Source organism: Ambystoma mexicanum, chromosome 2p (assembly GCF_040938575.1).
Source record: "Ambystoma mexicanum isolate Mex_15411 chromosome 2p, UKY_AmexF1_1, whole genome shotgun sequence".
In the NCBI taxonomy this organism is placed as follows: Eukaryota; Metazoa; Chordata; class Amphibia; order Caudata; family Ambystomatidae; genus Ambystoma; species Ambystoma mexicanum.
Window position 1 is genome coordinate 588,304,312 of NC_090923.1, and position 12,876 is coordinate 588,317,187.

The following is a 12,876-nucleotide window of genomic DNA, read 5'->3' on the forward strand; positions in this document are numbered from 1 at the left end:
CACAAGGCAATTCACAGACCTGCACGATATCCTCAAAGGCATCAGGGGCAAAGTAAATAAAATGGGGTAGTACAATGACAGTTATTGTTCCTCAAATGCAGAACTTGTGTTTGGGCTAAGAACGGCAAGCCAGAGAACGAGGAAGGCCACATAGACAACATCGAGGGATTCAACCTCATGTCTGGCGGAATCCTGGACTGAGTGGAGTATTGGCTCAGCCTGTCCCTTACACGTTTTATATACTTCTTATCTTGTCATTTAAATAGTGACCTTCTGTTTCCCTCTGTGAGGGCTATGGCTCTAGATTTGTAATGACTGCTGTTATCTCTGTTAATAAACTCAATAAAACTCTTTGAATACAAACAGGGAGTGTCATTTCTCAACGACCTACCCCATCGACCTCTGCAGCACAGGTGTCAATGAAGGGCATACCTCCCATCAGGGATAGGAATGAAGCTGAGATTGTGCAGATGGAGTGTGAGCCGTGTGCGTGTGTGTGTGTGTGCAGGGTGTGTTCATGTTTACCAGAAGGGTTAGCACAGATGTGTCCCAACAACCTGTACAGACAAAAAGGGTGTGTGGCACAATAACATCTCCAACACATCTATCTCAAGTTCTATCAAGACCTTTACAGCCATGGCATGCATGACAGGCCAGCTCTGTCTACTGAAGATCTGCATAGGCATATGTCAGTGTTAGCCTCATCAACACCTCCATTATTGCCTTTATTCCAGCATTTTAATATTGCGTGAGCCACTGCTTTTGGGTAATTTGCGGGGACTGTGATGTCGACACTGCATGGCTGTGAAAATACTACAGTGGTGCTGCAGGGCTGATCTGGATGCAATACGAACAATGTTACCCTGTACATTATGACACTACAGTCAATGAGATGAAGGAGGAGCACACCCCTCTTCTGAAGGAGTTATCCACATGGGAAATATTGTCACCCCATCACATGGACAAAATCTCCTTCATAGAAGTACATAGGTTGTTGAGAGTCAGCTAGACAAATGTATGCTCCTAATCCTTCTATAGAAGTTAGTAGCATTCCTAAATGTCCTTGCCAGAGGAACTTTCCAGCCATGTTGCATGGCCATGCTGCATGTCACAACCCAGATTAAGCTCCAGTACACATCGCACAACACACCAACATGGAATATGGAAGCCATCAATGCATTCACATGGCCAATGCAACAATAGTGGCCACATCCCTGATGGCAAGAGTTGTGCAGAGGCTCCACATGCCATATATGCACATGGTGGAACCAGGTCGTCTTAATAAGCTATGTTCGGGTGCCCAGCGAGACATCCTATCTCGCAGGCAATGCAACGTTCAATGTGGATTTCAGAAGCAATTGTCCATCAGTTCCTGCCTCCCTACCCAGCCATCCTGGTGGGCTTGTGCCACATGCGCATGCTCTTTTTCAATGCTGTCAAGCTGGAGGCCCTCTTCTGTTGCCTCAGGGACGTTTCTTGTAATGCACAGGTTGTGCAACATGCAGCAGACAATTACCCTAGTGCTAACCGTTTCAGATGCATACTTCAAGGCCTTCTCCATTGTGAGCCTTGTATGGATGTATGCTTCATTGTATTACCACTCCTGGGGCTTTGTGTGCTGTGAAATGAATGGTATCATAAGCCAGTAGGGGGTATCCTACATCACCTTTGATGTTGGAAGCAATCTGCAGGTCAGCATATCATCTGTTGGAGCGAACTGTGCAGTAGCTGTGGCTAGGAGTGCTGAGGACCTTTGCTACTGTTGCAGCAGGGATAACTCCTCTGATAGATCTTTCATATGTTCCCCATCTTTCCCATGCCCTCGTCTTTCCTATGCCAACCATCTTTCCTATGTCACTCCCTGTTTTTCTTATGCCAGCCCGTTTATCTAATGCCACCCCGTCTTTCCTATGCCATCCCATGTAATTCCCATGCTCCCTGTCTTTTCTATACCAACCCTGTCCTGTGCCATTCCATGTAATTTCCATGCTCCCCCTGTCTTTCCTATGCCTCTCTCCGGTCTCTCATATGCTTCCCCTTCTATGTATTCTACATGCATGCACAGCCTCCTTTCTCTTATGGTACTCACAATTATGCAATCATGTACTTAGCAACTAGGATCGTTGATGTCTGTGGGTGGCTTTATGAACTGGTACACTACTATCTCACTTTACCATGGAATCATCACTGGGAAACCGGAGTATCATGGCAAGATAGTCAGGCCGATGTCCGTGCATTTGAATGTTGAGCGTGTTTTGCATCTTGCGATTCTGGAACACCTACTCCTGGGCACATAGTGGCACCAGTGGAACAAAAGTACAGTTACGTGCACTCATGATGTTAGGAGCATGTGCAATGTCATAGAAACGTCCTTTGATTGTATTGATGGCTTCCGTGGTAGTGGGTAGAGCGATGTGTGTAGCAGCATGATGACGGAGAGCACAAATTACCTGGGTGAGCACTCATGAAAATATGGGTTATGACATGCTATGGAACATGCCCAATGGGTGCTGGTGTATACTAATGGCAAGGAAATATAGGATTGGCACCAACTTCAGTAGAGCAGGTAGCATTTGGCTTTCTGGGCAATCGTACTTTCTGGATAGTGTAATCCACTCTGTTAGTGCTTATGGAGATGGACTTCTGGGGATGTGTGGCCTCCTCCTTGCCAGTGGTACATTCTGTTACATGATGGCATCTTGTGTTAGGCCTTGAAACGCAGCTCTCCAATATGGAGTGACAGGGCTCCGCCATGCTGTATGGTGGGTCATTTGTGGTGTGGCATTTTGGTTGGACTTGTGTATGCTTTGTGGGATTATTGGGGATACCTGTCACCGGGGTCGGTGATATCTTCGTCCGACAGTGTAGATTCTGAGATCTCCCCCTCCCCCGACTCCTCACCTTCTTCTTCCTTCCAAGAACCCTTCTTTTCCTTTCTTCGTGATCGCACCTTTTTTTTATGTAGATAGGGACGACCCCGGGAGGAAGCCACCGTGCCCCCCAAGAAGGGAGACCAAGGGGCCCCTCCCCCGGGATCGACCAGGAGGGGAAAAAGCCCTTAGGCACTAAAAACCCCTGTGTTATTGTCGGGTGCCTTGGAGGAGTGGAACCAGGAATCCTTGAAGGGTGAGAGCTGGTGGAAAGTGTCTGGAGGCAACACGTGGGAGTGAACCCCCCCAGAACACAGGCAGTCCAGTAAGCGGTCCGAAGAACTGGTACACGAGGCTAGAAGTGGAAGTACCAAAACAGAAGCAAAGGCTGTCCAGGGGAACAGGCCGGAGTCTGGTACACGGAAGGTCACAGCAAAACTATCCGGGAGGTAGGCAAGAGCAAATCCAAAGGACAAGGCAGGGAACTGGTACACGGAAGGTACGGAGCTGAGCGAGAGGAAGTAGGAAACAGAAGGACGGAGCAAGCGGAACAGACAAGAGGAAGAAAGGCGGTAAGTGAAGATGGGAAGGAGGGAGGGTAAGCAAGTTGGAAGGAGGGCAGAGGAGGTGGGCGAGTGAAACAAAGCCAAGGGAGCGAGAGAAAGGCAGACAGAACCAGCAGAAGGACGAAGGAAGAACAGCGGGGGGAGCCGGACTGGGCGCGAGGACCCGACCGGCGGGAAAGGCGAGTAACCCAGGAAGAGGGCAACAGGTAGCAAGCAACTCAGGGCTAACGGACGAAACCGGAAGCGTTGCGACGCATCCGTGACCCGGAAGTGGCTGGTTAAAACACCGGGCCGCGGAGCGTCCAACCAATGGGAACAAAAGGAAAGTGAAACCAGGAAACAGGGGGCGTGGCCGAAAGCCGCTTGTGGACGGGACTAAGTTCCGTGTCGCCAGCGGCTCCATAGACGCCAGGAACTCGGCGGCATGACACTACCTGGGTCTGTTTTCTCCTCTGTACTTGGCACTCATTCTCACCTGATATTGGCCAGCGGTAAGAATCGGTGGTGCTTTTGGTGCAAATTGGTGCATTTTTATTGCATCCATCATTGATCACATACTGTGTCCCTCCATTACCACATGCAGGAAATGATGCATCACGCTTGCAGAGATTTTGCATGCAGTGTACACCTTGTACCTATGTGGATCAGTGAAAGATGCAGTGTTTGCAAATACTGCACCTTTTACTGTTACTACTGACCTCTAAATGAGACCCTAGGTCTTTATTTAGCCAATGGATATTTTCACTGTTCTGTATTGGCTGGCTCTATGCTTGGCTTTTTATTTTGCATATATCCTATAAGAGAAATTGAGCTTATTTTCATAACCACTTATATTTAACCTTATCTTTTCAATTCCAGATGCTAAACTGTGCACCGCTGCTTGCAGTGGATCAAGGAAAGTTTATTTCAGTATTACATTTGTAGCTAGCATATTTAGGTGGTCCAGGAAAATGTTCTTAATTGGCATTGCTGCAACCTACACATGAAAATCTAGTTCTTGCTTTGAATTTTGTCTGCTACTATTCAAGTGTTGATTTAAGACTAACTTATATCACTGTTGTAGCTTTGCAACCTCTCAACTGCTTTTTTCTCTCAATATTCTGCAATTCAGTAAAATGAGGTAGTCATATCATCCAGTTTAATGCTCATCTTTAGTAGCATCAGTCTTTAAACCAGTTGACATTGCGACTAGTACCATTCCCTGTATGTGTTCTGGCTCACTTTCTCTGTATTTTGGTTACTTTTTGAATGGGAAAAGATCACGCTTTCGAAAGGAAGGGTCCAATAACTTTATTATGTCATTGCACTATAATTATTTGGCCATATACACATCACATTCCAAGATTGTCTGCAATGCTATATAGAGGAGTCACTGCTTGTATTTTATGCATGCAAGAAACCATCTTGTACCCAGACAACTTAACTGAGGTGATTTATTCCCCTTTGTGCATTTTCTGGTGTCTAATTAGGGTCACAAACTGACTGAAGCTCTTACCACATTCATTACAAGTATACAGCTTCTCCCCAGTGTGTATTCTCTTATGTGTGATTAGTGCTGAGGACTGGCTAAAGCCCTTACCACATTCAATACAAATGTAGGGTTTCTCTCCCGTATGGGTTCGCTGATGTTTAGTCATGGCGATGAATCTGTAAATCCCCTTCCACATTCATCACACACATATGGCTTCTCTCCAGAGTGTATTCTCTGGTGTGTCAAGAGATTGGCAGGCCATCAGAAAGCATTCCCACATTCAGAACATTTATATGGTTTCTCCCCAGTGTGCCTTCGCTTGTGCTTTACTAAAGTTATAAATTGACTAAAACTCTTTCCACATTCATTGCATGGATAAGGTTTCTCGCCTGTATGTGTTCGCTGATGTGTGAGCAATGCAGATGACTGATAGAAACTCTTTCCACATTCCTCACAAGTGTACAGCTTCTCTCCTTTGTGCATTCTAAGATGTTTGTTCAATGCAGAGGAATCAATAAAGCATCTCCCACATTGATTGCATTTGTATGGTTTCTCACCTGTTTGTATTCTTTTATGTTTTACCAAGCTAGATGAGTCGCTAAAACCTTTGCCACATTCAGGGCATTTATACGGTCTATCTCCAAAATGTATTCTCTGATGTGCTTTCATGTTCGATAGAGTAGTAAAACTTTTTCCACATTCACTACATATGAACCGCTTTGCTGGAGTTGTGTCTACAAGTTGACTGCATTTTTGCATAGATGCAACTGCTGGGTGTAGCCTCTGGTGACTAATTAAAGCTGACGGATCATGGCAGCTCATCCAATATTCAGTCCTTGTATATGATTTCTCCCGTTGGTGGATTTGCTCATGTTCGATGAGATTTGACAAAAGGCTAAAACCAGCTCCACATTCATAACATAAACATTGGCTCCCTATGGTGGTGGTTCCATGGTGCGTGCAATGAGCCGAAGTCTCACCGGTGCTATTGTTTCTGGAGATGCTGTCACATTGGCTAGAAGTGTATGATTCTTCAGTACTCTGATCTAATGTGTTTGATGCAAGGTTGTTTAACTTCCCTTTGGTCTTGGACAGTCTTATTTGTGCTTCTTCCTGCTTTGAGACTTGAACATGTTCATCATCTTTTTCGAATATATGTTGATATGATTCTAGTTGTCCAAAATATTGTTCATAATTCACTTCAGTACATTCCTTTCTGGTTACTTTCTCTGCTGGAATTAAAGAAAGGTAGACATCAGCAAAGGAAAAGTATGGAAGACATGCTTAATAATTACATCTGTAAATCAAAAGCGAGTTAAGGATACTCTTGTTATTAGCATACCCAACCCAGGCCTATTTTTACATATTATTATGAAACAAAGAATGTTTAACATGTCCAACAAGTTATCAGTTTAGTTTAAACTTTTTTTATTAGTTATCATAGAACAATACAACAATAATCATCTGCATTACAGTACGAGGTGTTAAACTAAAAGATTGTGTTCATAAGTAGATTGAATGTATATTCTTGGCGTAGATTGTTTATCTACCTAGTGGATGTCAGGGGCATGTGCATAAAGCAAGATGACTTAAACTGCTTTGTCTTGGCAGATCCAGAAGCTCTTCCAGTAGTCCGAGGGACAGGCAGAAGGTCTCATAATTTCTCTGAAAACATTTTTCTATGTGTTACACCATAGAACATATTATAACCCAGCTTGAGCAGTTGGTGCACTCCCCTTTATACATAATTTAGAAATCAATAACTAAGCAAGTACACAAGTAAGGCCTATAAACTTTGTATGTCTTGTTGGTTAGTTTCGGGAGGCATCCCAACAGACACCCTTCAGGTGACTTGTGAACATCATATTGTTTTATTTCCACAACATTTTTACACACATTATTCCAGAACGCTAAGATAGGGGGGGCATTCCCAGGATAAGCGGTGTGCGATAGTATTGATGAAGATATTTTAAATGAAACATTTTATGTGCATATTTTATTGAAACACACACTTCTCATAGCAGTTGTCTCCCATCTACTTTTTGTTATGGTAGGTTGCTTAGGACTAGATGTAGCCAACTTGTAGAGGGACAATATGACATGGGAACAAACACCTAAGGTCCTTAAATAAGTAACAGGTGGGCTGTCCGGGAGGGTGCGGGGGGGAGATGTAATGCTGGAAAGCATGATCAGCTTTGTCAAGGAAGCCACAAACTCTTATACCTATACATACTACTCGTGGCTCCCATCTCTGTCAGCTGTTCAAATAACAGAAAGAAGCCTCCAGGGAAAATGCCTTCTAATTGCGCCAGCCCCAACATCTCAAATCCCCTCTGAAAACTTGTATCAAAGGTAAGAGGCACACCTAAAATGTTGTTCAAATTCTTTTTGAGGACATACAACTCCGGTATCATGATACTTGTGCAGTTTCTGACCAGCCCAAACTGTGGTGGTTACAGTATCAACAATGACCCTTGATCCGTAGGGTGTTTCGATTATAGCATTAGTGAGGCTAGAAAGGTGCTGTAGAGATTTCTCCAATTTGCCATGTGGAGGGAGTGATGGGGATTTGCTGTTACCAATAGCAGGCATATGTCTGTGCTCCCAAATAGTATAGTTCCAAGTCAGGGATGTCCATGCCTCCTTTGTCTAGCGGTTGCATTCGCATATCCCACCACACTGTTGGTTGTTTTGAACCCCAAATTAATGTTTTACATATTTTAAAGAGTCGCTTAAAGAAAGAAGTAGGTAGTTTGACTGGTACATTCATGAACAAGTATAACCATTTCGGTAATACTACCATACGAATAATCAAGATTTTTCCCAGTGTCAACAGTGGGAGAGTGGACCATTTTTTAAACTTCTGTTCCATTTGGTTCAACAGGGCTGTGTAATTGAGGGATGTTAACCAGTCACAGGATCGGACTAGATGTTTTCCTAAACAACGTACTGTTTCAGGGCACCACATGATTTGACCAGTGTCAGGACTACAATCCGTAAGTGGAAACACTTCCAATTTGGTGGGGTTCATTTTAAGGCCTGATTTATAACCGAAAGACACAACCTCACAGAGTACAGGGATCACATTATCTGTGGGTTTATCATATATATTTATCTCTGAACGACTGTTGGTTTTTCCCCTTGTTCCCTCCCCCTTGAGCGCTTTGAAACACTTGCTTTGTGTATAGGCGCTACACAAATAAACATTACCAATACCAACATTAACAATATTAAAAGCTTGTCTGCATATAGTGATACTAGAGTCTGTATACCATAGAAACTCAGTCCTTTTGTTATATGCCTCTCCCTCAAAGTGCAGGCTAGAGACTCTATCACAATTGCAAACACCAGAGGAGACATTGGATACCCACGCCTGGCACAGCTGGATATTTTCAGGGGAGATAAAAAACGATTCCATCAGTGAAGACCCTAGCTATTGGATCTTTACATAGAAGTGCCACAATTTTCATTGAACCTCTGCCCTACCCCCACTTTTCATAGAACTGCAAACAGATAACTCCACTTTAATGAATCAAAGGATATTTCTATGTCTAATAAGAGTGTTACTACCAATCTTTCAAGGTTTTTTATGATGCATAATTCTGAACAGTATGCATAGGTTGTGATGCATAGTTCTACCAGGGATGAAACCGACTGATCTGGGAGAACCAAATGAGGCATGAAGGATAGCAGTCTACGGGCCAGCAAATTGGCAAATATCTTGTAGTCTAGATTTATCATGGATAGTGTCCTATATGATCCTCACTCTCTACTATTTTTTCCTGGCTACAACAACACGATTATATTGGCTTCCCTCAATGAGTCAGGCAATTTCCCCAGATAAATGAGGCTTGAAGAACTCTCTGTAGCTTGGGAATTAGGATATCTGAAAAAGGAGAGTAAAATTCAATACTGAAACCATCTGGTCAAGGTGCCCTTTCCCAATACCATCTCGCTAATGAGGTCTCCAATCTCATCTATAGTTATGGGTCGCCCCAGCCAATCCCTGCATCCACTTTCTAATCATAACATTGTCAGATCGTCTAAATATACTTTAATCTCCTCCTCCGTTGCTACCTCTGTTGAGGTATATAGTTCAGAGTAAAATTCCCTTAAGCAGTCATTAATCTTATTAGTGTCATGTAATAGGTTTCCATCCGTGTGCTGTAAAATACATATCAAGGTATGTCCACGTTCCATCTGAGGAGCGTAGCTGGTAGTCAGGCTGGCCTATCAGGACCAACAGTAGACCTCCAAGACAACAAGGGAGAGGCAGAGGAAATAGTGGTGGATGCCCTAATTACACTAGATCTAATAGAGGACAATCCGATCCCCCACCCCAAAGGCAGCGTTTTTTAGAAGAGGAAGCGCAGAACGAAGATTGGGACTATGCCCCAGGCCAAACCAGGAGCACCAGGGATTATTAGTCAACCTGTTCAAATATACTCCTACAAAACCAAAAGAAGACCTACTGAATAAAGGATTAGGATTTGTACCAACTATGAGTTATGATGGGTTTAAATTAAGAACAGAAATACATCAGTTATTTTGCAAATTCCATCTGAAACAGTTCTTTTATGACAAATCCTATGATAAAGAAAAGAATAATAGTGGGCTAAAGAACCCCTCTAGTTTCTGCCCACCATCAACAAGTTTGACACTAGAAGCACTAGTGTTTGAAAAAAGAGTCTTGACAGAATTAAAACTGTTAGAAAAGAATAATATCACTATGCACCAGTTTCAAAACTTGACACGAGAAGAACGTTTAGCTATGCAACAACTGAAGGACAATGTCCAAATTATAATGCGGAAAGCAGATAAAGGCGGGGCAATAGTGCTATTAGATTGTGGTTATTATATTTCAGAATGTGAAAGACAGCTAGAAGACCAAACCTTTTACAGGAAACTACAATAGGATCCTATACCACGATTAAGATAAATCATAGAACAAAAAATAAATTAAGCGTTCGCAAGAGGTTGGATATGTAAACAAGAACATGAATTTTTACTCTAAAAAAACGTCTATTCCGCAGTTTTACATCTTACCTAAAATTCATAAGTCATTATCCAACCCACCAGGGCGCCCTATTGTGTCTGGTTTAGGTTCACTTCTAGAACCATTATCAAAATTTGCTGACGCCTATCTCAAACCCTTTGTACGTGAAATGTATTCTTACATCCAAGACACCACAGAGGTTATAACACTTGTGGAGAATTACCCATTTGACGGAAAGACACAAATGTTAGTTGGACTTGATATCGTATCCTTATACACATGTATTCCTCAAGATCTAACTTTAGAAGTGATAGAAGATGTTCTCTTAAATAAAAGAACAATAGGTGAATGCCCCAATAGTTTCATCTTCCATGTCTCTGAAAGAAAATTCTTCAGCTTCAACCAACAACTGTTCCACCAAATCCACGGGACAGCCATGGAGTACTCGGTGGCCCCGTCGGCAGCTAACCTATTTGTAGAACATTTTGAGAAAAGTGTTATCTATGACCCCTCCAACCCATTTTTGTCACATCTACAAATTTGGAGGAGGTTCATAGATGACATTTTATTAATTTGGGATGGTAGTGCCTCAGAAATGGAAGCATTCTTGAATTGGCTAAATGGACAGAATAAATGTCTGCAATTCACAGCCACAACTAGTGTGACTGAAATTAACTTTCTAGATGTAACTATCTGGGCTGATACCACAGATAATACTTTGAAAGTTAAACCTTACCATAAGGCCACTGATCGCAACTCCTTACTACAATTTGATAGTTGCCATTGGAGACATACAAGAGAAAATCTCCCTGTAGGCCAATTTTTCAGATTAAAGCGGAATAGTTCTGATACCAAAACATTTAAACAAGAAGCATGAGTTCTACGTGCCAAACTAACAGCTAGAGGCTACCCAAAATAAATTGTAAAAGAAAGCCTGGAAGCACGCAAGGAATAACAATAGAGAAGCTCTATTAGAATATAGAACAAAATCAAAGACTGAAGACCAATTTGTTTTTGTGAGTACCTTCAATGCCCTTTCCAATAAAGTGAATGCCATAATAAAACGTAATTGGCACATACTAAGTGGAGGAGAATGCCCCTTTAAACCTCTGTTGTGTGCATTTAAAAGTGGTACAAATATTAAAGATCTTGTGACCACGAATGACATCTCTTCGAAAAAAGTCCAAAAGACACACACAGAATCTTGGGGGATGAGCAAACCCATGGGGCATACACCTTGTGGTACATGCTGCTGTTGTGCTAGCACTAAACGCACTAAAGAGGTAGATGTAGCCCTTAAAAAAAGTGGCTACAACGTCAATTTACGAATTGCAATTCGAAAATGGTCATCTATGTCATCTGGTGCCCTTGCCGTAAAATATATATCGGTATGACAGAAAGGAAAATCAAGCAAAGAATTATAGAGCAGAAAAGTTGTATACGAAATTGGAATTTAAATGCTCCAATGGTGGGCCACTTTTTGGCTATGGACCGCACACCAGAGTCACTCACGTGGAGTGTGCTCTTACAGCTAAACTCAATGGAAGACACAACTGTCAATAAGAAGAAATTATTTAATCAAGAGCAAAGATTAATTTGTCTTTGTAACTCGGTAGAGACCGGCTTGAATGAATCATTAGACTGTCAATTTTTGTAGGCAAGTACGGGCATAGATTCTATATTGTTTAGGCATATAGTAAATACATCCATCGACACAGAGATACCTGCTCTCTAGTCCGTTTGCAGAAATATTATTGCTTTAATATACTGCTGTCACTAAAAGATCCCCCACGCAAGATTATGTGCCACATGGTTTGGCTATGCAGTAGAGAGGAGTGCCGGATAAAGCACTACCTCTTCATGATGCGAAAAAGTTAGACATTGTATAAACTGTATAATTTAGCATAATGGATAAGGGATATGCAATTTATGCATGAGAACACCATCTAACATTTTGTACATGAGATGCAAAATTAAGTGCATAATACTTCATAACTTCAACTGCAGTTTTTAAACCACACTTTAAAGATTTCCATCATTCCTCTAATGGAGGAGCGTTAGGCACACAGTGAGAACTGTGAAGCGCAGTCTAGTGGTTAAAATGAATGGCTGGAATATATAGAGTCCGACTTCCTGTTTTCCGAGGAGATCCGAAAGTGTTGTCCATTTGGAAGGCAACAGGGCAGGCCCGACCGAGAGCATGGCATGACACAGAGGACGCCAACAGCCCGGGTAGATCGTATCTTTAAGAAGCAGTAGGTAACTGCGAGATACTAATGCCCGCATGGACGAGACTGGGACTTTTTTGATAAAAGCTGCAGTACGCAAAAACGTTTGTTTTCTCATAAGCCTAAAGTACCTGTCACAGTGCTGCTTTGGTCTAAATGTTTCAGTGCACACACTGTTAGCCTCAGTAGATGCCCACAAAGCAAAGTGTGCATTAATTGCGGTATGTATAATTTAAAAAAAACACTTGCTTATAAACTGAACCAAGAGAGCCTACATTAGGTGGCTGTTAAGATTATAAACCAAAAGGCAATTTAGACCCGTGTTTGTGTTTTGTTTTTGGGTACAGTAATTAAAAAGAAGTCCAAAAAGTGTGTTACCACAGAAGAGTATAACAAAAGTGCAATCTCTTCTTGAGTGGACAGAAGTACTGGCGGCTAAACCATACCTCACCAGTTCTACATCAAACGACAACCGTGTAACAAAACGGTAAGACTTTGGCAGTGTGAGAAATAACACTCTTTATTTGAGGTCGTGTTAGAGATGTGAACCGGTTGTTTTATAAATAAAAAAAACAGCGTTAAAATGGAATTCAAGCCCCATCACCGGGAGACAGTTAGAGCTCCTTGAGCAACTAATCGTTATAGAAGATTGAATTGCCAATAAGATCTCTAAAAGCAGAGTTACCTACTGTCATTGACCTTCAGAGGTTATTACTCGGTCCTAAACACAGAAAGGGCCGAGCAA

The 12,876-nt window shown here is 42.4% G+C and overlaps 1 pseudogene; it reads right to left on the minus strand.

Annotated features, from left to right (window-relative positions):
- Positions 1-4,708: 4,708 nt before the first annotated feature.
- The window catches only part of LOC138566580 (zinc finger protein 436-like), a 146,447-nt pseudogene continuing 138,279 nt past the window's right edge, over positions 4,709-12,876 (minus strand).